We start from the raw sequence: 24,211 nt of genomic DNA on the forward strand, positions 1-24,211 counted from the left end.
CAGGCTACACACAGAGCAGCAAGAGGCAGCACTACCTGTACCAGGACGGGCGCAGGCTGCACACAGGAAAGGAAGAGGCAGCACTACCTGTACTAGGACGAGCGCAGGCTACACACAGGGCAGAAAAAGGCAGCACTACCTGTACCAGAACGGGCACAGGCTGTACACAGGGAAGGAAGAGGCAGCACTACCTGTACTAAGACAGGCGCTACCTGTACCAGGACAGGCTGCACTCAGGGCAGTCAGAGGAAGCACTACCTGAACTAGGATGAGTGCATGCTGCACACAGGGCAGAAAGAGGCAGCACTACCTGTACCAGAACGGGCACAGGCTGTACACAGGGAAGGAAGAGGCAGCACTACCTGTACCAGGACGGGCGCAGGCTGCACACAGGGAAGGAAGAGGCAGCACTACCTGTACCAGGACGGGCACAGGCTGTACACAGGGAAGGAAGAGGCAGCACTACCTGTACCAGGACGGGCGCAGGCTGCACACAGGGAAGGAAGAGGCAGCACTACCTGTACCAGGACGGGCACAGGCTGTACACAGGAAAGGAAGAGGCAGCACTACCAGTACCAGGGCGGGCGCAGGCTGCACACAGGGCAGAAAGAGGCAGCACTACCTGCACCAGGACGGGCGCAGGCTGCAAACAGGAAAGGAAGAGGCAGCACACAGGAAAGGAAGAGGCAGCACACCCTGTACCGGGACGAGCGCAGGCTGTACACAGGGTAGAAAGAGGCAGCACTACCTGTACCAGGACGGGCGCAGGCTGCACATAGGGAAGAGACAGCACTTCCTCTACTAGGACAAGCGCAGGCTGTACACAGGGTAGAAAGAGGCAGCACTACCTGTACCAGGACGTGCGCAGGCTGCACACAGGGAAGAGGCAGCACTACCTGTACTAGGACGAGCGCAGGCTGTACACAGGGTAGAAAGAGGCAGCACTACCTGTACCAGGACAGGCGCGGGCTGCACACAGGAAAGGAAGAGGCAGCACTACCTGTACCAGGACAGGAGCCCACTGTACACAGGACAGTAAGAGGCAGCACTACCTGTACCAGGACAGGAGCCCACTATACACAGGGCAGTAAGAGGCAGCACTACCTGTACCAGGACAGGAGCCCACTATACACAGGGCAGTAAGGGGCAGCACTACCTGTACCAGGACAGGAGCCCACTATACACAGGGCAGTAAGGGGCAGCACTACCTATACCATGACAGGAGCCCACTATACACAGGGCATTAAGAGGCAGCATTACCTGTACCATGACAGGAGCCACTATACACAGGGCAGTAAGAGGCAGCACTACCTGTACCAGGACAGGAGCCCACTATACACAGGGCAGTAAGAGGCAGCACTGCCTGTACCAGGACAGGAGCCCACTATACACAGGACAGTAAGAGGCAGCACTACCTGTACCATGACAGGAGCCCAAAATACACAGGACAGTAAGAGGCAGCATTACCTGTACCAGGACAGGAGCCACTATACACAGGACAGTAAGAGGCAGCACTACCTGTACCAGGACAGGAGCCACTATACACAGGACAGTAAGAGGCAGCACTACCTGTACCAGGACAGGAGCCCACTATACACAGGACAGTAAGAGGCAGCACTACCTGTACCAGGACAGGAGCCCACTATACACAGGACAGTAAGAGGCAGCACTACCTGTACCAGGACAGGAGCCCACTATACACAGGGCAGTAAGAGGCAGCATTACCTATACCAGGACAGGAGCCACTATACACAGGACAGTAAGAGGTAGCACTACCTGTACCAGGACAGGAGCCCACTATACACAGGACAGTAAGAGGCAGCACTACCTGTACCAGGACAGGAGCCCACTATACACAGGGCAGTAAGAGGCAGCATTACCTGTACCAGGACAGGAGCCACTATACACAGGGCAGTAAGAGGCAGCACTACCTGTACCAGGACAGGAGCCCACTATACACAGGGCAGTAAGAGGCAGCACTACCTGTACCAGGACAGGAGCCACTATACACAGGACAGTAAGAGGCAGCATTACCTGTACCAGGACAGGAGCCCACTATACACAGGACAGTAAGAGGCAGCACTGCCTGTACCAGGACAGGAGCCCACCATACACAGGGCAGTAAGAGGCAGCACTGCCTGTACCAGGACAGGAGCCCACCATACACAGGACAGTAAGAGGCAGCACTGCCTGTACCAGGACAGGAGCCACTATACACAGGACAGTAAGAGGCAGCACTACCTGTACCAGGACAGGAGCCCACTATACACAGGACAGTAAGAGGCAGCATTACCTGTACCAGGACAGGAGCCCACTATACACAGGACAGTAAGAGGCAGCACTGCCTGTACCAGGACAGGAGCCCACCATACACAGGACAGTAAGAGGCAGCACTACCTATACCAGGACAGGAGCCACTATACACAGGGCAGTAAGAGGCAGCACTACCTGTACCAGGACAGGAGCCACTATACACAGGACAGTAAGAGGCAGCACTGCCTGTACCAGGACAGGAGCCACCATACACAGGACAGTAAGAGGCAGCACTACCTGTACCAGGACAGGAGCCCACTATACACAGGGCAGTAAGAGGCAGCACTACCTGTACCAGGACAGGAGCCACTATACACAGGACAGTAAGAGGCAGCATTACCTGTACCAGGACAGGAGCCCACTATACACAGGACAGTAAGAGGCAGCACTGCCTGTACCAGGACAGGAGCCCACCATACACAGGGCAGTAAGAGGCAGCACTGCCTGTACCAGGACAGGAGCCCACCATACACAGGGCAGTAAGAGGCAGCACTGCCTGTACCAGGACAGGAGCCCACCATACACAGGGCAGTAAGAGGCAGCACTGCCTGTACCAGGACAGGAGCCCACCATACACAGGACAGTAAGAGGCAGCACTACCTATACCAGGACAGGAGCCACTATACACAGGGCAGTAAGAGGCAGCATTACCTGTACCAGGACAGGAGCCCACTATACACAGGGCAGTAAGAGGCAGCACTGCCTGTACCAGGACAGGAGCCCACTATACACAGGACAGTAAGAGGCAGCACTACCTGTACCAGGACAAGAGCCCACTATACACAGGGCAGTAAGAGGCAGCACTGCCTGTACCAGGACAGGAGCCACTATACACAGGACAGTAAGAGGCAGCACTACCTGTACCAGGACAGGAGCCCACTATACACAGGACAGTAAGAGGCAGCACTACCTGTACCAGGACAGGAGCCCACTATACACAGGGCAGTAAGAGGCAGCACTACCTGTACCAGGACAGGAGCCCACTATACACAGGGCAGTAAGAGGCAGCACTACCTGTACCAGGACAGGAGCCCACTATACACAGGGCAGTAAAAGGCAGCACTACCTGTACCAGGACAGGAGCCCACTATACACAGGACAGTAAGGGGCAGCACTACCTGTACCAGGACAGGAGCCACTATACACAGGGCAGTAAGAGGCAGCACTACCTGTACCAGGACAGGAGCCACTATACACAGGACAGTAAGAGGCAGCACTACCTGTACCAGGACAGGAGCCCACTATACACAGGACAGTAAGAGGCAGCACTACCTGTACCAGGACAGGAGCCCACTATACACAGGGCAGTAAGAGGCAGCACTACCTGTACCAGGACAGGAGCCCACTATACACAGGGCAGTTTTGGGCAGCACTACCTGTACCAGGACAGGAGCCCACTATACACAGGGCAGTTTTGGGCAGCACTACCTGTACCAGGACAGGAGCCCACTATACACAGGGCAGTAAGAGGCAGCACTACCTGTACCAGGACAGGAGCCCACTATACACAGGGCAGTTTTGGGCAGCACTACCTGTACCTGAGTGCTCTTTGCACAATCATTACAAAGTAAATCTGTATCTATTGATTGTCCGGACATTTCCAGTCTCCTTGTACTACTTATTCTAAAAATGGATGAGGAGGATAAATATTAATGATGTGATTGCTGTAAGTGACTGCGGTAGATTCCACGTGCCAAAAACATTACAAACAGTATTAGACGAGTGCAAGCTCTTTAGCCAACAGAATAATTTTGATACTTTATATGACCTCAAAAATCACTAATTTCATCCAATTAATGGGAGATTTACAAAACCTGGTGCTGAGGAAAAGCGGAGGAGCGGTTCATGAAAAATTGGAATTTTGTTATCTGAGCGGTTGCCATGGGTAACAGCACTTTTTCGCAGCACCCATTGCCACTTCTCTGTGGGATGAAACTACTGAGCTTCTCCATAGATGAATCTCTAGGGACTTTTCCTGAAAATAACTAGATATGGCCTCCGACTATAACCCCAGGCCATAACTGGTGGACACACCGAGCACGTGTATTAATGGACAGCCGGCATGCAACGCTAAACTGCAGGCAATGGGGGAAATACACAGACGGGCATTTCTAACCAGGATATAGGGGGCCCAATGCCCATACACATTTGGTAAACATTGGCCAAACTTATGGATGTTGGCAGGACCAGTAGACCATCAATTGTGACCCCAGGCTGTCCCGACTTTCCTTTGACTGCAGATGTGGGGATGAAAGAAGGATTGGACATGTTGGATGTCAACATGCCTGATCCTTCTATTCTAAAGGGAAATAAGCTGCTACTAGAGGGGTCCGCATTTCTGTCTTCTCATTGAGCGGTGGGGGGAGAGGACCACTGTTGCACTCCTTTAGAGAAGTCATCTTATTGACAATAAGGACCTGTCCAAATGAGAAGACCTCTATAAAAGGGGTGGTGTCATCAGAAATAATCCTTTCCAGAATGCATCCCCCTCCCCGAGATGATCAGCTGATGGGTGGCACGAGCGGAGCTGGAGAAAACTGGGTCATGTCGTATAACATGGCAGCCAACAAAATGAACTTTTGGCCATGCTATACCGGGACAGCGTCAGCCCTCCAGAACAGTTCTCTCTGCAGAAGACCCCCTTTGTGGTGTCAACTTGCCCCTTACAGAGCACATAGGGTGGATTGCATTTAAAGGGTTTTCCCATCTCACATATTAGATACCTTATTTGATCGCAGGGGGTCGAACTGCTCCCCCCAAGCCAATGGCTCGCTGCAGGTTGCAAGCAGTGGGACCTAGGGAGGTCAGATAGGTTAATATTTTGGAAGGTACATGGGGGTAGTATAAGGAAGGCAGAAGCTTCAAGTATTCCTATATACCAAAAGGATTGGACAGGAGTCTAAAAAGGTAGATAAATATTAGGCAAAAATCTGTCGAAAATTAAAAAGGATGAAATCCACACATACATGGTGAATAGTTCTCAGCCCCAGCGATGGAATGAGGCCGATGAGAAGAAGCAGCGATGGCCGCCTGATCCTGGTGTTAATGTTAGGATTAAACACAGGCCCCGAGGCTAGAACTAAAACAATAGATGGGGCGGGAGAGACCCCAGAGCGCTCAGGAGAGGGCACGACAACACATCGTGGCACTGCAGCGACCACAGGCACCTACCACAGAGGCGACCTTACTATCCCTAAAGGGGGTCAGCAACAGTTTTTCTTAAAGGGGATGTCCATAACTGTTCAAAGCCATAAATGCTTGGACTTCGAAACGAGACGCGCTTCAATCCTTGATGCTAGTCACTGCTCCCAGGATCGGAAGGGGTCAGCGCGTCCCACCATCAATAAAACTACATTTACACATCCTGTATATAGTATAATCGTATATATACACCGCTGTCCTGGACCCGCACCGCTGCAAATACACCTAGGCTGTGACTCCTAGTGAAGGAGACAACGCCGCCATAACCTTAAGGCCTCATTCAGACTATTGTGTTAGTACAGAAATGCTTCGATTCTGCACTTAACACTAATGCATTTTTATGTGCGTTTTTTTATTTTTTCAGCCTCTCCCACAGAAGCTTATAAGGGGGAAAAAACGCACCAAAAACACATAGATCGGCAACTTCTTTAGAGTATGTGCACACAAGGTCTGATTTCAAGAAGATTCCACCCGGAAACTGTCTGAAAAAGTGTTAAAAAAAAAAAAAGTGTGAACGTCTGAACAAGACTCGCTGCGTACGTTCCGTCTTTTATCCGCTTCAGGCTTTGGAATTCATAAAGTGGCTAAAAGCTATAAGAGGTCTATATGGCGGCTTCTGCCGCCGCGGTATATATGGAATTAAAATTTAAAAAATATACTCGCGCTTTCCTGAAACGTCAGTGTGTGCCCGGACCCCAGAGCCGCAGCGGGCAGGGGCTCTCATTAATTCACATGCACTAATGATTTTACTGGTAAATGAACATTTTCTAAAAAAAAAATAAAATAAATAAATTTAAAAAAATGCATTTATGCTATGTGAGAACACGGCCTTTGAAGAAAAAAAAAATGCAAAATGGCCCTAAAAATGCACAAAAAAAAAAAAATAAATATTGCCTTTGAGCTTCTGTTTTGACCGGCGCAGCGCTATATGCAATAATACAGCATAATTTTTGCATAATAAAAAAAATAAATAAACAGCGCGTAAACCCACCCCAGGGCTCGCTCCCACGGGACGGACCTGCCGTGGAAATTCCTAGTGGAAAAAAAAAAATTCACAGCAAAAAAATAACAAATAAATGTATTTTGTGGCATTTCCACTTTTGCTGTGGATTTCCCACTATGGAAATTCCACGGTGGGGGGAATGGCCGCCTATAGGATGCCTGCAGAGTGGGCGCAATGCCACCAGGACGGGTGCCCACCTCAGAGACATGGCAGCAGGGTGCTGAGGGTTAACCCTCCGGATGCCGGGAGCATCCTCCCAGCACGGTGTGTGGGCGGGTGGAGCAGCACCGGCCGCACTGGGAAGAAGATGCGCTCGCCCTTCCCGGCGCTTTTTATTCCCTACCACCCGCACCGGGTGAGCGGAAGGACACATAATTAGAAGGCGGAGGGATACGGTGCCGCGATAAAAACATCCCCACACGTTCGGTTACTCACAGCTCAGGCGCAGCGCTCGCTCCTCTTCTCCTCCTCGTTGCCGCTGCTGCCGCTGGTATGAGCGGAGGTAGCTACGCATGCGCCGTGATGGTAACAAACCACCCCCTCCTCTCGACAGTGTGATAAGAGGCGTTGCCTATGTTTGCGCAGGCGCGAAAGAGGAGGCGCGGTAAAGTCTGTGTCACAGGTTGCTAGGGAGATTGGTTGCTGCAGGAAGCGGCTGCGCTCAGTGCTGTCACCGGGAGGCGGAGAGACCACCGAAACCATCAGTTCCCCCCCCCCCAGCTCGGGACTTGGTACACCCGCCACAAGACATTGTTCACACCTTGCGTTTTTTTTTCTCCTGCCATTCATCACGTTTATTTATTTCTCCACACAGGAGCTTATTTCTTGCTGTTTTGAACGACCCCATTCGTGGCTCCAGAGTTTCTTTTATTTTAATAAATAAAAGATTCAGAAATTTGTAAAATATATATATATATTTCTTTGTCTCCATTTAGAAAGAGCAATAACGTTATTATTTCCCCCCTGAAGGAGCCGCGTGAGGGCGCGATTTATTTTTCTTTACATTTTGTACATTTTCATCTCTTTTATTATTTGTGGGGGAAACAATAACCATTCTGGCAGATTTATTATTTTCCGCTTGATGCCATTAACCGTATGGGTCACATTTACATGTTGGTGTAGCTTTGTTGCAGAAACATATATTTACTTTTATTTCAAATTATTTTTATGGGTTTTTCTTTATTAACTTTTGTTATTTTTCATTTTCAGTCCTGCTGTGGGGTCAGAACCTGAGGTCACTTGTAGAGATGGGAGGACGGAGTCGCTCCACAGGGGCTATGGAAGCCCAGGTTGCTTTGATAGCAGCCTTCAGCTCGTCTGCATTGTTGGGTCTGGTGTCTCATCCTCCTCTTCACAATACTCCATAGATTATGGGGTTAAGGTGGGGTGAGTTTGCAGGACAATCAAGCCCAGTGATACTGTTGTTTGTAATCCAGGTATTGGTACTTTTAGCAGTGTGGACAGGTACCAAGTCCTGCTGGAGAATCAAATTTCCATCTCCAAAAAGCTTGTCGGCAGAGGGAAGCATGAAGTTCTCTAAGATTTCCTGGTGGACGGCTGCACTGACTTTGGTCTTGATAAAACATAGTGGATCCTTCACTAGCAGATGACATGGCTCCCCAAACCATCACTGATTATGGAAACTTCACACTAGACCTCCAGCATCTTGGATTGTGGCCTCTCCACTCTTCCTCCAGACTCTGGGACCTTGATTTCCAAATGAAATGCAAAATTTACTTTCATCTGAACACAACAACTTGGACCACTAACAACAGTCCAGTTCTTTTTCTCCTTGGCTCGTGTAAGACGCTTCTGTCATTGTCTATTGGTCATGAGCGGCTTCACACAAGGAATGTGACACTTGTAACCCATGTCCTGGATAAATCTGTGTGTGGTGGCTCTTGAAGCAATGACTCCAGCAGCAGTCCACTCCTTGTGAATCTCCCCCAAATGTTTGAATGGCCTTTTCGTAATCCTTTCAAGGCTGCGGTTATCCCGGTTGCTTGTGCACCTTCTTCTACCACACTTTTCCTTCTTCTCACCTTTCTATTAATATTCTTGGATACCACACTCTGAACAGCCAGCTTCTTTAGCAATGACGTTTTGTGGCTTACCCTCCTTGGGGAGTGTATCATTGACTGCCTTCTGGACATCTGTCAGATCAGCAGTCTTCCCCATGATTGTGGAGCCTACTGAAACAGACTAAGGGACCTTTTTAAATGCTTAGGAAGCCTTTGCAGGTGTTTTTTGTTAATCTAATTTACTGAGATAATGACTTTTGGGTTTTCATTGGCTGTAAGCCATAATCATCAACATTAACAGAAATAAACACTTGAAATACATCTCTCTGTTTGTAATGACTCTATATATGAGTTTCACTTTTTGAAGAACTGAAATAAATTAAGTTTTTGATGATATTCTAATTTAGTGAGAAGCACCAGTAAGACTCACGTTTGGTATTACTTGCCAATGCAAGAGTCCAATTTGTATCCCCACATAATAATCCCCCCCCCCCACCGATGAACCCTTCGAATGGAGGGGGAAGCGCATCGGGAAGCTACACAAACTTTCTTGGGCAACTTGTGAACAAGCTATACTTGAGCACTGCCCTTGTAAGGATGGGAGCATTGCAGGGGCATTACATGGAGTTTTAGGAAAAATAGAGTAAATTATCTCCCCCCTGTTATCATTGTTTCCCTCGTGCTTCTGTCTTGTGCATTCAGTAGAGAAAGAAAACTACATTGGTGAAATCAAACCATATTTCTATTATTATTTATTTATATAGCACCATTAATTCCATGGTGCTGTACATCAGAAAGGGGTTACGTACAGAGTTATAGATATCGTTTACAGTAAAAAAAAAATTACAATGACAGACTGGTACAGAGGGGAGAGGACCCTGTCCTTGTGGCAGGGCTGGACTGGCCAGCTGGCAATTCTGGCAAATGCCAGAAGGGCCTGTCTGGTCATGAGCTGCCTTGACTGCTACGTTGTTAACAGAATCGGTGTTCTCAAGATACCCATACTGTTAAGAGTTGTGATGAAGCACAAAGTTGCTGACTCCGTCACTTACCCCAGCAGGTCACGGGTATCATTAGACATATTGGTCATGTAGAAAATCTTCCTGTCCTCCATCCAGGGTAATATTAGTAATATATCCCATGTGGTTCATGGGGACGGGGACAACATGAGCCTGTGTGATTTCAAATGCCAGGGCTGAATTTTAGCCCCAGTCCGTACCTGCCTTGTGGACTTACATTCTACGGGATAACGGGGAAGAGACAGAATGTCAGGGGGGCGGCAGCTCTGGTGGTGGTGAGGCGGCAGCTCTGGTGATGGTGAGGCGGCAGCTCTGTGGTGATGGCGCGGCAGCTCGGGTGGTGGTGAGGCGACAGTTCGGGTGGTGGTGAGGCGGCAAAATGGTTATTGCAGGCTGTAGGCTTTCCTGAAGAGATGGGTTTTCAGGTTCTGTCTGAAGGATCTGAGGGTGGTGGATAATCGGACGTGAGGCATGGAATTCCAGAGGATTGAGGATATTTGGATGAAATCTTGGAGCCGGTTGTGTGAGGAACGAATAAGTGTGGAGGAGAGTAGGAGGTCTTGGGAGGATCAGAGATTATGTGAGGGAAGATATTGGGAGATTAGTTCCGAGATATAGGGAGGGGACAGGTTGTGGATGGCTTTGTAGATCAGTGTTAGTAGTTTGAACTGGATTCGTTGGGCATTGGGAGCCAGTGGAGGGATTTGCAGAGGGGAGAAGCAGGGGAGTAGCAAGGAGAGAGGTGGATTAGCCAGGCAGCAGAGTTAAGGACAAACTGGAGTGGTGCAAGAGAGTAAGCAGGGAGGCCACAGAGGAGGGTGTTGCAGTAATCGAGGTGGGAGATGATGAGGGCATGCACAAGAGTTTTAGTAGATTGTGGGCTGAGGAAGGGACGGATTCTGGCAATATTTTTTGAGGTGGAGGCGACAGGAGGTGGCAAGAGTTTGGACGTGCGGTTTGAAGGGCAGGTCAGAGTTGAGAGTTACCCTGAGGCAGCGGATTTCAGGTGCAGGAGAGAGCGTATTACCATAATAGATAGATCAGGTAGGGGAGATACACAAGATGGGGTACAGATGATAAGTTCGGTTTTATCTACATTTAGTTTTAGGAAGAGAGAGGTGAAGGAGGATATGGCTGAAAGACACTCTGGGATTCTGGACAGCAGAGAGGTGACGTCTTTTGACCAGAGAGGTAGATCTGAGTGTTGTCCGCATACAGGTGGTACTGGAAGCCATGGGACTTTATGAGTTGTCCTCGGCCAAGGGTATAGATGGAAAAAAGTAGGGGCCTTAGGACAGAGCCTTGAGGGACTCTAACAGAGAGAGGGCGGGATGAGGAGGTAGTGTGGGAGTGGGAAACGCTAAATGTGCGGTCGGAAAGGAATGAGGCAATCCAGGACAGGGCAAGGCCTTTGATGCCAATGGGAGAAAGTATCTGTAGCAGTAGGCAGTGGTCAACTGTGTCGAAAGCAGAGGACAGGTCGAGAAGGAGGAGGATGGAGAACTGGTTATCTTGAGCACTAGCACTTTATGTCTTGTCTAAATTGTTATATGTATATATGTTGGCCTTATTTTTATGGTACTAATTAAAAGTTATATTTTATTGAATTCCTTACCTTGAAAGCTATTATACTTACTGGAAGGAATGGTGGCCGGTTATACCCACTGTACTCTTGCTGGGTTCTTCTTGATGTGAGGATTCACAAGTCTGCAGTCACATAAAGTGACTGCGGACTTGTACCCTAAGGTCGGACAACCACTTTAAAGCTGATGATAATAATCTAATGAGGATTAGGAAAATTAGTTCCACTAAAGTCAGCACATTCACATCCCTGCTCACCGGCGTCCCAAGAAATGTGATCTTACTATGCGCTATGGAAATGAAAGTCCAATCATCTGGTCTCTGCGCACATTGGAATAGAACAAGGAAGCGATGTATCAGCTAATCACAGGGAGAATCGCGGCCCCGCTGTATTTCCCATTCCTGACTTGATTAGCTATTGTGTATTCAACATGCTAAGTGGCTTTTTAGATTCTGACTTTGGCTTGTGCCTATTTTTATCATAATTATATTTAGCACTGTCTATTATCCTTCTGTTCAAGCTATAATAATGTCAGAAGTGTGGCACGTGACCAATGACGCCACCGCGGCAGTCATGTGGCAGTATGGCATATCATGGCTGGCGGTCTGGGAAGCCGTGAGAACCGCCTCTCACCAGATGGCATCTGCTGCTCTTCTATTGATTAGCCGTCCTGGTGCAACCTCACATCTACCTTGTTCTGTCTCCACATGAGGAGAATGGAGGTGTAGCTGACTGATAAGGTGCTGTGAGATTTCTCCTACCTCCGTATCCAAGATGAGGAGCAGAAAGGACCAGCGCAGACTCAGCGTCGAATATAGAACCACAGCGTGGTTACAATTCAAGACTTGGTTCATTTAATCCCGGATACAGAAATAATACTTGTCGAAACGATACTGTAACGTTCTCTGAAGTCGCTGACGTCAGTTGCTGCTGGTCAGAGATTGATAACTTCACAAGCCCAGCACAAGGGGTCCCTGTCTCACAGCAACTCGGGCTAGAAAATGGCTGCCTAGAGCAAGTAAAGGGGTCGTCCACTACTAGGACAACCCCTTCTTAAACTAAATGTTTGGCCTTGATAAGATAATAAAGCCTATACTCACCTCTTATGCCAGTACCGTTCCCATGGTGTCGGCGCTCGCTCTCCCCAGGGATGTGATACGTGGTTGTGACACGTGACGCCGGTGCCCAGTCAGCGCTAGTGTCACTGTCTCTGCCTTCGGACAAACTGAACATGAAGAGGAAGCTGGGGCTGCAGCTGATCTCGGACTTCATCTTCATGTTCAGTTTGTCCAAAGGCGGAGACAGTGACACTAGCGCTGATTGGGCACCGGCGTCACGTGTCACAACCCCGTACCACATCCCTGGGGCGAAGCGAGCGCTGACACTGCTGGAGCAGAGCCGACACAGGAGGTGATTATGGGCTTTATTATTTTATCTAGTTTCAGGGTTGTCCTAGTAGTGGACAACCCATTTACCGTAACTTCCATGTGAAGCCACACCCAGTTTGAACCAACTTAATTGGAACGAACAAAAGCGAGCGGTAAACAAATACTGTCCAGCTGATGGCGGCTTAGCACGAGAATACATTTAACTGGTAAACAAATGTAGAACTTATTTTCTAAGATATGCAAACCGAACAGCTGAATGGTAATTATTTCTGGGGGAACAGCAAATACATTGCACACAATGATGATGTCGCATCAGGCCGACTAATCAAAGGAAGAGCCGTGAAAGGTGTTTCTCACAGCTCCCATCCAACAGCAACAGCTTACAGATGTGACACTTTGAATCAATTTTCACCAACTTTACTGCTCAGTAAACTTCTACTTAGCTGCATAACCAAACCGCCATTACTCAACAGCTATGTGGTGCAGTTTTATACATATATTCTTTACAGGTGATCTCACTTAACCAAACCAGACCTCTTGCTTTGCACTGATGAAAGACAAGCACCCCGAAACACGTGTCTGCAAATGGAGTATTTGGTTTGAATTTTTATCCAAAGTCATGTGGCAAGGCTAATTGAAAGGTAAATTTTAGCTTCAGGATTGCTACCCCCAGTAGCTCTTTAAAGGTGAAACGCATTTTTTAAGCTTCATGAAAAAACTTAGCAGCTGAAGATTACAAAAGATTGCAAAACCCCAGCAATTCATTGAATGCATTTTTAAGCTTTTTTGCTATACAGTTTTAGTCACCAAAGTCTTATGTAAATAGAGTTATTCCCAAAATCGTAACTTATCCCTAGCAATCCCGAGAACGAGGTCCTAGATCCCAGGAATTGGGCTCTGTAGTACCCAGTCTTCAGTGTGCCATTTATTGTCTATAGCAGTCTTGGGCAGAGTGCGGCCGGCGGGCCACATCATGCCGTATATAAGGGGCTATGTGGGAGCTCATACTGTATATATGAGGCTACGTGAGGCTCATACCATATGTAAGGGGCTATGTGGTGGCTCAAATCATATAGGGGCTATGTAGGGGCTAATATTGTTTATAGGGACTGTGTGGGAGCTAATGTATATACAGGGCTATGCGGGGGCTCTTACTATATGTAGGGGGCTATGTGGGAGTTCATACCATATAAAGGGGGCTATGTGGGGCCCATTCTGTAAATAGGGGGCTATCTGGGGGCCCATTATGTGTATAGGGGGCTATGTGGGGGCCCATCCTGTATATCGGGGGCTATGTGGGGGCTCATACCATATATGAGGGCTATGTGAGGATCCATATTGTATATAGGAGGCTATGTGGAGACTTTTACTGTATAGAGGGGCTATGTGGGGCCTATAATGTATATAAGGGGCTATGTGGGTGCTCATACCATATATAGGGCCTATGTGGGGGCCCATTCTCTATATAGGGGGCTATGTAGGGGCTCATACCATATATAGGGGCTATGTTGGTGTTCATACCGTATATAGGGGCTATGTGAGTGTTCATACCAGGCTCATCTGCAGGGTCAGTTTTAGACAAAGTGGGGCCATGGGCAAAAGTTTAAAGTGTGGCCCCAAATGCTCACATATTGCACCATCACACACAAACATTTCGGTTGTATATACATGCGCTGAGTTCAGGCTCAGATAACCCCGGAGAGTCGGGCACAAAACTCCTAGACAGAGCATCCGCCTTCACATTTTTAGAGCCCGGAAGGTATGAAATCACAAAATCAAAACGAGCAAAAAATAACGACCAACGGGCCTGTCTAGGATTCAAGCGCTTGGCAGACTCAAGATAAGTAAGGTTCTTATGATCAGTCAAAACCACCACGCGATGCTTAGCACCCTCAAGCCAATGACGCCACTCCTCGAATGCCCACTTCATGGCCAGCAACTCTCGGTTGCCCACATCATAATTACGCTCAGCAGCAGAAAATTTCCTGGAAAAGAAAGCACATGGTTTGAACACTGAGCAACCAGAACCTCTCTGTGACAAAACCGCCCCTGCACCAATCTCAGAAGCATCAACCTCGACCTGGAACGGAAGAGAAACATCAGGTTGACACAACACAGGGGCACAGCAAAAACGACGCTTCAACTCCTGAAAAGCTTCCACGGCAGCAGAAGACCAATTAACCAAATCAGCACCCTTCTTGGTCAAATCGGTCAATGGTCTGGCAATGCTAGAAAAATTACAGATGAAGCGACGATAAAAATTAGCAAAGCCCAGGAATTTCTGCAGACTTTTTAGAGATGTCGGCTGAGTCCAATCCTGGATGGCCTGAACCTTAACCGGATCCATCTCGATAGTAGAAGGGGAAAAGATGAACCCTAAAAATGAAACTTTCTGCACACCGAAGAGACACTTTGATCCCATCACGAACAAGGAATTAGCACGCAGTACCTGGAAAACCATTCTGACTTGCTTCACATGAGACTCCCAATCATCTGAGAAGATCAAAATGTCATCCAAGTAAACAATCAAGAATTTATCCAGATACTCACGGAAAATGTCATGCATAAAAGACTGAAAAACAGATGGAGCATTGGCAAGTCCGAACGGCATCACCAGATACTCAAAATGACCCTCGGGCGTATTAAATGCCGTTTTCCATTCATCTCCCTGCCTGATTCTCACCAGATTATACGCACCACGAAGATCAATCTTAGTAAACCAACTAGCCCCCTTAATCCGAGCAAACAAGTCAGAAATCAATGGCAAGGGATACTGAAACTTAACAGTGATCTTATTAAGAAGGCGGTAATCAATACACGGTCTTAGCGAACCATCCTTCTTGGCTACAAAAAAGAACCCTGCTCCCAATGGTGACGACGATGGGCGAATATGTCCCTTCTCCAGGAACTCCTTCACATAACTGCGCATAGCGGTGTGTTCAGGTACGGACAAATTAAATAAACGACCCTTAGGGAATTTACTACCAGGAATCAAATCGATAGCACAATCACAATTCCTATGCGGAGGTATGGCATCAGACTTGGACTCTTCAAATACATCCTGAAAGTCCGACAAGAACTCTGGGATGTCAGAAGGAATGGATGACGAAATAGACAAAAATGGAACATCACCATGTACTCCCTGACAACCCCAGCTGGTTACCGACATAGAGTTCCAATCCAATACTGGATTATGGGTTTGTAGCCATGGCAACCCCAACACGACCACATCATGCAAATTATGCAGTACCAAAAAGCGAATAACTTCCTGATGTGCAGGAGCCATGCACATGGTCAGCTGGGCCCAGTACTGAGGCTTATTCTTGGCCAAAGGTGTAGCATCAATTCCTCTCAACGGAATAGGACACCGCAAAGGCTCCAAGAAAAATCCACAACGTTTAGCATAATCCAAATCCATCAGATTCAGGGCAGCGCCTGAATCCACAAACGCCATGACAGAATATGATGACAAAGAGCACATTAAGGTAATGGACAAAAGGAATTTGGACTGTACAGTACCAATAACGGCAGAGCTATCGAACCGCCTAGTGCGTTTAGGACAATTAGAAATAGCATGAGTAGAATCACCACAATAGAAACACAGTCTGTTCAGACGTCTGTGTTCGTGCCGTTCTACTTTAGTCATAGTCCTGTCGCACTGCATAGGCTCAGGCTTACTCTCAGACAATACCGCCAGATGGTGCACAGATTTACGCTCGCGCAAGCGACGACCGATCTGAATGGCCAAGGACATAGACTCATTCAAACCAGCAGGCATAGGAAATCCCACCATTACATCCTTAAGAGCTTCAGAGAGACCCTTTCTGAACAAAGCCGCTAGTGCAGATTCATTCCACAGAGTGAGTACTGACCATTTCCTAAATTTCTGACAATATACTTCTACATCATCCTGACCCTGGCATAAAGCCAGCAGATTTTTCTCAGCTTGATCCACTGAATTAGGCTCATCGTAAAGCAATCCCAGCGCCTGGAAAAATGCATCAACATTACTCAATGCAGAATCTCCTGGTGCAAGAGAAAACGCCCAGTCCTGTGGGTCGCCGCGCAAAAAAGAAATAATAATCAAAACCTGTTGAATAGGATTACCAGAAGAATGAGGTTTCAAGGCCAAAAATAGCTTACAATTATTTCTGAAGCTCAGGAACTTAGTTCTGTCACCAAAAAACAAATCAGGAATCGGAATTCTTGGTTCTAGCATCGATTTCTGATCAATAGTATCTTGAATCTTTTGTACATTTACAACGAGATTATCCATTGAGGAGCACAGAGCCTGAATATCCATGTCCACAGCTGTGTCCTGAAGCACTCTAATGTCTAGGGGAAAAAAAAGACTGAAGACAGAGCTAAGAAAAAAAAATGATGTCAGGATTTCTTTTTTCCCTCTATTGGAAATCATTGGAGGGCTCCTTGTACTGTTATGGCTGGCAATCAGGCAACACAGCGTGCAGTAATCAGCGCACATACAGAGATCTGGCAATAACCAAAAACAATAGGACGAGCTCTGAGACGTGGAATCTCTGTAGACTGCAGTACCTGATCTATCCTCACACAACTATAAGCAGCAGTGGATTGCGCCTATCACTACCTATGCAACTCGGCACTGCCTGAGGAGCTGACTAGCCTGAAGATAGAAATACAAGCCTGACTTACCTCAGAGAAATACCCCAAAGGAATAGGCAGCCCCCCACATATAATGACTGTTAGCAAGATGAAAAGACAAACGTAGGAATGAAATAGATTCAGCAAAGTGAGGCCCGATATTCTAGACAGAGCGAGGATAGCAAAGAGAACTATGCAGTCTACAAAAAACCCTAAAACGAAAACCACGCAAAGGGGCAAAAAGACCCACCGTGCCGAACTAACAGCACGGCGGTGCACCCCTTTGCTTCTCAGAGCTTCCAGCAAAAGTTAATAGCAAGCTGGACAGAAAAAACAGAAAACAAACTAGAAGCACTTATCTAGCAGAGCAGCAGGCCCAAGGAAAGATGCAGTAGCTCAGATCCAACACTGGAACATTGATAAGGAGCAAGGAAGACAGACTCAGGTGGAGCTAAATAGCAAGGCAGCCAACGAGCTCACCAAAACACCTGAGGGAGGAAGCCCAGAGACTGCAATACCACTTGTGACCACAGAAGTGAACTCAGCCACAGAATTCACAACAGAAGCCCCCCTCAGAGTATAATGCTGCTCCTCCTTAGAGTATACTGTAGCCCCACACACAGTATAATGTAGTCTCCTCATAGAGTATAATGCAGCCCCACACACAGTATAATGCAGCCCCCCTCAGAAAATACTGCAGCCCCCTCAGAGTATACTGCAGCCCCCTGAGAGTATAATGCAGCCCACACACAGTATAATGTAGCCCCCTCAGAGTATAATGCAGCCCCCTCAGAGTAAAATGCAGCCCCCTCAGAATATAATGCAGCCCCACACACGCACATAGTATAATGCAGACACATACAGTATAGTGCAGCCCCCCACACACAGTATAATGCAGGCCCCCACACAGTATAATGCAGCCCCCCCACTCACAGTATGCTGCAGCCACCCCACACAGTGACACAGTATAATGCAGCCCTCCTCATAGAGTATAATGCAGACCCCACAACACAGTATAATACAGCCCCCCACACAAAGTATAGTCCCCTCACAAACCTCTATGATGTCGATTAGTTGAGTACCCAATGGGGGGTGGCCCTCTTACAGGCCCCATAACAGCCGCGTGGTGTGCTGCTATTTGCGGCACACTAGTGGTCCCTAGAGTAGCTTGGGCCCTACGCAGCTGCCTGGTCTGCCTGCCCCAAACACCTGCTCATATCGTATATAGGGAGATGTCAGCATACTTAATTCTGCTCAATATTAATTGATATAATTAATATTAATATAAAATCATTATAATTAATATGTTAACATTAATACTGAGCAGAATTAATTTTATCTTATTGCTTTGGCCCTCCATAACAGTCATGGTCTCTCATATGTCCCCTTGGCACTGATGAATCCCGACAACACTTAGTGTGTGAGGTATGAGGACTCACAAGTGTGCAGTCACATAGAGTGTGTAGCGCTACTACAGACGTCCCTGCATGGTGTCCTCTTCTCTCCATGTAGGGACGCTGGCTTCCTCACCGCCCCAGTCCCCGGTGTGCTTCCTGGTTGTGTGCATGCTGCCGCCCCTGGTGGCGCACCTAGTGTGCACGTGCTCTCCTCCTTTTAAAGGGTCAGCGTGCACATTTTGCTAAATGCCGTCAGCCTATTGCTGAGAGACATTTAGCATAATGTGTACACCTGCAAGATGACTCCCAGTCAATAACTGGGAGACATTTTGTCTAAAAGTCTCCCTCTTCCTTAGGGAGTCACCAAGCAACAAGTTGAATCATTAGTGAGTAAAGTGAGCTACTAGTGAGTTGTGAAGTCCCCTGGTCCCTGTGCGTCCAGCGTCCTGAACCGAATCCCTGGTCCCCTTGCGGCCAGTATCCTGAACCCGAATTCCGGTACCGGTGTGACCAGTACCGGCACGTTGTCTCCTGGTCCCGGTGCGGCCAGTCCTGTATTCAAAGTCCCCTGGTCCTGAAATGGCCAGTCCTGTTCCTGAATTCCACTGGTCCCAGTGCGGCCAGTTCTGTTCCTGAATTCCTGGACCTAGTGGGACCAGTGCCTGAATGTTGTCTCCTGGTCCTGAAATGGCCAGTCCTGTTCCTGAAGTCCCCTGGTCCCAGTGCGGCCAGTTCTGTTCCTGAGTTCCCTTGGTCCCAGGGCAGCCAGTGCCTGAATGTTGTCTCCTGGTTCTGGAGTGGCGAGTCCTGAATCTGAAGTCCCCTGGTCCCAGTGCGGCTCGTGCCTGAACATTGTCCACCAGGCCATGTGCGGCCATTCTCTGTTCCAGTATCCTAGACTGTTGTGTCTGAACATTGCCATAGCCCAGACCAGTGTCAGCGTACCTGCAGCCCAGGCTGTCTCCACCATCAGGGGCTCCAGTAAACACATGGTAGCAGTATAGCTTTGTCCCTTCATAGGCTGGCCCGACCATGTGGCACAGTGGGTCCACAAATCCGCATGCGCCACCCTTGGGGTGTAACAGAGTAACTGCAGACGTTGTTGTCATATCTCTACAACCCGATTAAGAAAAGCAGCTTTTAAAAAGTTCCCATTTCCTGACAGAAAAGCTCTGGAAAAATGATGAGTAACTGAAACACAAAATATATTAGAAGGGTGCAGAACATTAGCATTAAATTGACACGGAAACCCCTTCAGCTAAATACTGGGGTGAATGAGATTCCAATGTTTTTTTACCAGCCGATTGGACATGTAGAGATGACTCTGACCCCCCACAGAATGAAGTTATGAACAATGCCTGACACCCGCTGGGCTTAGTGTACTGTTCACTATGTGATGGGGATGGGGGCACAGCGGGGGGCTCACAATGCACTTGGCATAAACATTTTGACAGCAATAAAACTCTCAGTCCACAGCAGTGCAGTAATCATTAACATTCTTTATTTAAAGGTACAGTGCAGACTTAAGAGCACTGGTGAGCCAATCACAACACTCTTCAATATTAAGCCTAGTTCCCACGCAACATAAAAGCTCAGTTTTTATCTACTATGAAGAGGGATTGTCCCGCAAAATCTGCTGCGTTTAATAGTTCAAGCAAAGTGGATGTGATATCATGAAATCTCATGCCTAACGTGCGTTTAGAGACGCTGCTGGATCTGTGCATTCTTCTGGGGGCATTTTTAACCCATGTAAAATCACTGTAACCTGTGTTTCTGCATTTAAAATAAAAATAATGAAAAAATAATGTTGCATAAATTTCTCATGAAATATACATAAAAAGAAGCAAAATGCATTAAAAAAAAACAGTTTGGTATTTCATACATTGGTGTGGACACCTGCAGAAAAGTGCAGTAGAAACCAGCTATGTTCTTGATAACATGTACAGTCATGGCCAAAAGTATTGACACCCCTGCAATTCTGTCAGATAATACTCAGTTTCTTCCAGAAAATGATTGCAAACACAAATTCTTTCGAACTATTATCTTCATTTAATTTCTCTTAAATGAAAAAACACAAAAGAGAATGAAGCAAAAAGCAAAACATTGATCATTTCACACAAAACTCCAAAAATGGGCCAGACAAAAGTATTGGCACCCTCAGCCTAATACTTGGTTGCACAACCTTTAGCCAAAATAACTGCGACCAACCGCTCCCGGTCACCATCAATGAGTTTCTTACAATGCTCTGCTGGAATTTTAGACCATTCTTCTTTGGCAAACTGCTCCAGGTCCCTGATATTTGAAGGGTGCCTTCTCCAAACTGCCATTTTTAGATCTCTCCACAGGTGTTCTATGGGATTCAGGTCTGGACTCATTGCTGGCCACCTTAGAAGTCTCCAGTGCTTTCTCTCAAACCATTTTCTAGTACTTTCTGAAGTGTGTTTTGGGTCATTGTCCTGCTGGAAGACCCATGACCTCTGAGGGAGACCCAGCTTTCTCACACTGGGCCCTACATTATGCTGCAAAATTTGTTGGTAGTCTTCAGACTTCATAATGCCATGCACACGGTCAAGCAGTCCAGTGCCAGAGGCAGCAAAGCAACCCCAAAACATCAGGGAACCTCCACCATGTTTGACTGTAGGGACCGTGTTCTTTTCTTTGAATGCCTCTTTTTTTCTCCTGTAAACTCTATGTTGATGCCTTTGCCCAAAAAGCTCTACTTTTGTCTCATCTGACCAGAGAACATTCTTCCAAAATGTTTTAGGCCCTTTTCAGCCTGGCTTTTTTATGTCTCGGGGTAAGAAGTGGGGTCTTCCTGGGTCTCCTACCATACAGTCCCTTTTCATTCAGATGCCGACAGATAGTACGGGTTGACACTGTTGTACCCTCGGACTGCAGAGCAGCTTGAACTTGTTTGGATGTTAGTCGAGGTTCTTTATCCAACATCCGCTCATTCTTGCGTTGAAATTTCTTGTCAATTTTTCTTTTCCGTCCACATCTAGGGAGGTTAGCCACAGTGCCATGTGCTTTAAACTTCTTGATGACACTGCGCACGGTAGACACAGGAACATTCAGGTCTTTGGAGATGGACTTGTAGCCTTGAGATTGCTCATGTTTCCTCACAATTTGGTTTCTCAAGTCCTCAGACAGTTCTTTGGTCTTCTTTCTTTTCTCCGTGCTCAATGTGGTACACACAAGGACACAGGACAGAGGTTGAGTCAACTTTAATCCATGTCAACTGGCTGCAAGTGTGATTTAGTTATTGCCAACACCTGTTCGGTGCCACATGTAAGTTACAGGTGCTGTTAATTACACAAATTAGAGAAGCATCACATGATTTTTCGAACAGTGCCAATACTTTTGTCCACCCCCTTTTTTATGTTTGGTGTGGAATTATATAAAATTTGGCTTTAGGACAATTATTTTTGTGTTTTTTCATTTAAGACAAATTAATTGAAGATAGTAATACCAAATAATTTGTGTTTGCAATCATTTTCAGGAAGAAACTGAGTATTATCTGACAGAATTGCAGGGGTGTGACTACTTTTTGCCATGACTGTATATAAGCACGCACTGCCCAGCTCTAATGTGTAGCAGCCACTGCTATGTACTGCAGTCTGGTACTTCGCAGCGGAGCTGTTCTGCAGGACTTGCCAGCAGCTGCTACACGTTGAATGGAGCTGTACAGATGCTAGAGCTGGTAATAGCTGTCACACCTCCACCGATTTGATAGTGACTTATTCTACGTATAGTTTATCAATATCTTCTGACCATGCAGACCCATTAAAGGGGTGGTCCTCTTTCCGAAAATTCTGGGCACAGGCGATTTATTCTAATAATAAAAAAAAACGCACTCCATACCGTGGTTACTTCTGGCTTCCGTGGAAAGGGGGACAACCCCGAAACATTTTATGGTGTACAAATAGACTTAATCTCAGATATGGACTTACCATTGGTGCAACGTGGGCAGCTGCATAGAGGCCCAAAAGGTAAGGGGGCCACATCCAGCTCCAAAGCAGGTGGAATTTTACATTATGACGAGCTACTGGACTGCAAAATGACACTGTTTTAGACACATTTTTGTCTGTATCCACTCCTACTTAATCGACCTCCATGCATGACCCAACCATGTGGAACATAACAGCCCATAGTGGACTGTACCGATACTGGGACTTGTTGTATACCCTGATGAATAGTGAATCTCGGTATGTTCTGATTTCAATAATAAAATAATATTTTGATATTAGTATACTGTATTTACATTTGGAGTGATATGTGCCTGGAAGTTTGGAGGCATGTTAGAGAACCCCTACTATCAAAGTACAAACTAAGGGGTGACATCTAGTGTTTGGACACTATCGAAAGGATATATCAGACACTGTCTGTGGACAGATGTGGCACTATTTCAGGAAAAAGATAAAAATAAACCCTTGATTTCAGATACTGGACAAGTCCTTTAACACAAATGGCTATAGATAGGCCATCATCGATTGATTGGTGGAGGTCCACAGCCAGGTTATTTGCTTATCAGCACAGTGGACTGTTTGTGGTGTTCAAGGATAGACATGTAAGGTACGTAGTGGACCCCTTTAAGGTATGCGTTCTTCTTATAGGCCAGTCTATTTTATATATCAGTGCCTGTCACCATGCCTATGATTCTGCTTATTCCAGTACGAAGGCGGAATACTATTCTGCTATCTCCTCGCTTTCGTTGCTTTCTACCCACTTGCTGTCTGTTGTTTTTTCATCAGTCAGATTAGCACAAGTACTGAAATATTTATGACATTCAGATTTCTTTTTTTTCAGACCAGAGGTGTAACATGAACCTCATGGACCCCAATGGAAATCCTATAATAGAGCTCTCAACTAGCCTTCAGCTGTCGCACTGGTGTTTTGTATAGCGATGTTCCCAAAAGTCATCGTGGGCAGACTCGCTCGAATTGACTTGAACTTCCAAATTAATATTGCCCCGATTGTCCAGACCCCTAAGTATAATAAGGAGGTAAAGGGTTAAAAAAAAATAAAAAATATTATACTCGCTTGTCTCAGTCCAGGTGTGACACGTGATGCCCCCATGTGACCATATGGACCTCAAAGATGGAAGAACTAAAGACCCGAACAGAGGACCAGGGAGCTGAAGGATTGAGGTGGAGGCCTAGGACAGGTGAGGATTTTGTGTGTTTTTTTCACTTTCAAATGTCAGATAATTTGCTGAATTCGGGCCTATTGAATCCCCCAAATTTTCTGATTTTCTAGAATGTAAAGTTTTCAGAATGAATTTGATTTGTTATAAATGGATTTGCTTATCTCTAGTCTTTTCCAATAGGACTTTTGATCCCTCTCGGACTCCAGGGTTGGGGTGCAACTGCAAACTGTGCACCTCCTATAGTTGAGCTGCAGCTTCAGGTGGTTTTGATCACAAAACAGATTACATGTCTGTGGTTTTCTACCATAACGCTGGTTCTGAATCCTTTACAGCCAAAAGCAAATGGTTAGTGTTGCGTGTATTTTTTGTGACAAGTCAGAGATCAATGTGGCCCGGCATGTGCTCAAGGGAATTAGATGGCAGATTTTAAAGATCGGATGTTATCCGTCCTAGTGAGTGAAATAAACAGCATCTCTTGGTGACCAAGGTCAGTACAAGGGCATCCTGAATGATTTCAGCAA

At 46.9% G+C, this 24,211-nt stretch overlaps 1 protein-coding gene across 2 annotated transcripts in view; it reads right to left on the reverse strand.

Moving 5' to 3' along the window:
* The window catches only part of CYRIA (CYFIP related Rac1 interactor A), a 73,692-nt gene extending 66,628 nt beyond the window's left edge, over window positions 1-7,064 (reverse strand). For both annotated transcript variants that reach the window (XM_069728118.1, XM_069728119.1), the window contains exon 1: window positions 6,953-7,064. The gene's annotated coding sequence lies outside the window, so the exon portion shown is untranslated. The remainder of the gene's footprint in view (window positions 1-6,952) is intronic.
* Between the last annotated feature and the right edge of the window lie 17,147 nt (window positions 7,065-24,211).

Source organism: Ranitomeya imitator, chromosome 5, assembly GCF_032444005.1.
Source record: "Ranitomeya imitator isolate aRanImi1 chromosome 5, aRanImi1.pri, whole genome shotgun sequence".
Classification (NCBI taxonomy): domain Eukaryota; kingdom Metazoa; phylum Chordata; class Amphibia; order Anura; family Dendrobatidae; genus Ranitomeya; species Ranitomeya imitator.